We start from the raw sequence: 3,670 nt of genomic DNA, 5'->3' as shown, positions 1-3,670 counted from the left end.
CAGAAACAATTCCTATCATAGTAGGTGCCTTAGGTATAATAAAAAAATATTCAGACAAATACATAACAAAAACACCAGGACTTACAAATATATATAACATACAGAAAATTGCACTACTGGGTACTGCACACATTCTACGCAAAACACTTTCAATACAGTAAACATAAGAGCACCACAGCAAACCACAGCACATACCCAAGGCGCACAGAGCTGCGCTCGGTAGTGAAGTGAAAGCACGTTATAAAAATAAAACTACTGAATAATAATAATAATAATAATAATAATAATAATAATAATAATTCTTTTTGTTTTTTATTTTTTTTAAATGGCTGAAGTTCAAAAGATAGTGCTCATGGGAACTGCCCATATCCTACGTAAAATACTGTCTATGTGATCTCAAATTTTAAAACAAACACATAATTTTCTTATGGTTTCATAAACATTCTCTAGAACAACACTATGTACAAATCCAAATATATGGTACCCTAGGCATAACACCTACATGAACTTCTAACTTGTTGTCTCTTAAGGTCTCTGGGTGAGACTTGGATCCAACTTGTACAAATGCAAAGCAAAAGTCAAACATAAAATAATAATAATAATAATAATAATAATAATGATGATGATGATGATGATAATCGTTTCTACTATACGCACAAGGCCTGATTTGAATTCAAGATGAAAAGAGTCATAAAAAATGATACATCTTTTTCCAAACGTTCTAACGGTCATGCCAATTCACGGAAATGATGACGTGAATTTGTTATAGGAATTTTTCTTATGCATTTACCAAGAAAATGACATTTACCTAAAATACCATACAGTAGCATTTTGGGTAAAAATGGTTTTCTATAACTTCGAACCTGTGGTTGCAAAGCGAACTTCTGAATCGTTCCGCCAAACTGCGCCTATCAAAGCCAATATAGTAACGCTAGAAGAGGAAAAGAAATACAATACATTTCAGTACATCCACGAGGGAAAGGCTTCTGTAATAAGTTTAGTATTGATTTGAAGCCAACGAATCGGTCGAGTGGTATTTCTTTGCTTGCGTTAAGATGAGAGATAAATATCTTTGCTGATAAGGGATCACAAAGATATTTATCTGCTGTTTTGATCACATGGGAAGAACAGAAATTAACAATGTGAACCAGCAAATTACTTGACTGTATAGTGTAGTTATTTAGTTGACCAATCAAGCATTATGTTGGGCCTACATTTTTTATCGTTTACTAAGAATAGATGGCAGTGATTTTCTAACGAGGGAGGGACGAAAGATATATTCAAACCGAAGATCCAACACTAATGCCTGCAAAAAGATGGACTCCTTTGCTAATTACACACAAAGATGTTAAAGTGGCCATTGGAATTTGAACTCCAGAATTTGAACTCAAAACGTAAAGAACCGAAACAAATACACTGTGCTATATCCTCCGACACCCTAATGAACGATTCCACTAATGCACCTCTATAGTCTAGCACTTTATTTCTCGACCGTTGAAGAAAGAAAGCTAGAGTTATCCTAACCGGGTTTGATCTCAGAAAGTAAATGAGTACATCAAAGCATTCTGTCGGACACTGCGACGACTCTCACAAAGCATCGACTTATATGTAGCTGCTCATTTCTGGAGATAGTGAAATATATTGCTAACAGGCATAACTGTGGCTTAATGAGTTCAATTCACAATCACATTGTTCTGTGTTCTAAACCACCGTGTAGAATATTGTGAAAATGTCTTGTAAATATATCTTTGAGTCAATCCAAGATATTTTAGTGGAATTTTGTTGAGAGACACTGCATTCTGTACCGAAGCCCGCTAGATGGCTTCTGTTATTAGGTGACAGACTTAAATTGTCATCTGGTTTAACACCGCCACCTTGAATCCACTCAGCTGCAAGTATTCGGACCATATCTCAAATCTCAAGATAAATCAATACAACAATGCATTGCTTTTTAATGCAAATGTTCATGAGTTTTGGGTGATTCCTTAATTTCAACCAATTAATCTTGGAGGGCCTGCAAAAGTATAGTTGGCGTGATAATTCCTCTGACAAAGCTATAATCAGCATCCGTTTCGGTCCAACCAAGTATAGTTGGATTGGATAGGAGAAATATGATCCAACTAACTATTTATTTAGTTTGATATTTCATCGTTTCTTACATGAATATATAGGGTAGGAAGATGCATATGGTTAGGGTATATATAGAGTAGATATATAAGATAACTGATTCTTAAACTCCAATATAGATTTTTATCGTTAAAATCTATATTGGAATCAAGAATAAGAATGAGAATAACGAATATATTATATTGCTTTATTTTCTTATTCATCTCTGTTCGTTAATTGTTTTTGAAGATAATATAGTACAATTAAAAGAACATAAAGTTTAGTATGTTACTAATTTAATAAACGACTACATTCATTTACTTGGTAAAACTAGATTAATATTTGGCGAGCACAGTAATGGCTCTGCTTCCTTGATTTGGTTATAACAAGAGCCGAAATAATGCTTTCTACTATAGGTCCAAGGCCAGCAATTTCAGAGAAAGGCATTAGTTCATTAAATCGACGACCCTGTTGTTTAACTTATACTTTACTTTATAGACTCCGAAAGGGTGAAAGACAAAGCTGATATCGGCGGGATTTAAACTCGGAACGTAAAGCCGGAAGAAGAGCCGCTGAACATTTTATCCAACACGCAAACGATTCTGAAATTCTTTAAATTATTTCAGGACAAAAACAGAATAAACAAACATACAGTCAGGTTTTGTAGGCATGGCCCGAAATATATATTTTGTAAGTATATACTTTGAATGGCTGATCCAAGCAACAATACATATTTCATAGTTGGAAGTTCAAAGAATGTAGAGTAATTTAATTCGTATCATTTCCAAATTGAAAGAATTTATTGATACCTTATCGCATCTACTTGTTTCTGCTGCATTATTTCGGGTACATACATCTTTTTAAATTCCTCAATTTTGTGCATGCTTTTATATATACACATATATACATACAGGGGCAAAGGGCTGAAAAGTACGTGACTTTGGGTAAAAGAAAATACAGGAAGATCAGTTAATTATGATTTTATTCAACGTATTCTCCTCTCAGATTCACACACTTATTGCGACAGTCCTTCAGTTTTTTCAAAACCCTGTAAAAGGACTCGGAAGGTTGGGCCTCCAACCAGGCTTTTCGCGATACCCTTAAAGCCGGGAATTGTTCAGCACCTTCTTCTATTGCTACACCTATTGTATAGCTTTGTCTAATTTTTCTCCACGTATCTACTTGTAACTGTTACTTAGTTTTTCAAACAATCCTGGTATCGTTAACCAAAATGGTTCCATTATTTCATATAATCCCAACACTGTTCGTTATAACATTCAAACATCTTCACTTTAGGTCATTATGTAATCAGATTTGCGTAGTATTGATTCCATTCTCCCGTATTCTACGTTGTAAATTGTGAAACAGCCTTGATATAAAAATACACGAATAATTACATATATATTTTGTGTTTGTGTATGTATAAATATGTGTTTGTGTGTATGTATCTATGTATAGTTGAATATATGTATGTGTGTTTATATATTCCTAGAGAAAGGTGCCCATGCGCGCGCATGCACATATGTATGTAACGAAAGTACATACACATGGCATATATATATAT

The sequence above is a fragment of the Octopus bimaculoides genome, chromosome 16 (genome assembly GCF_001194135.2).
Source record: "Octopus bimaculoides isolate UCB-OBI-ISO-001 chromosome 16, ASM119413v2, whole genome shotgun sequence".
Classification (NCBI taxonomy): domain Eukaryota; kingdom Metazoa; phylum Mollusca; class Cephalopoda; order Octopoda; family Octopodidae; genus Octopus; species Octopus bimaculoides.
This window is presented reverse-complemented; position numbering follows the sequence as displayed.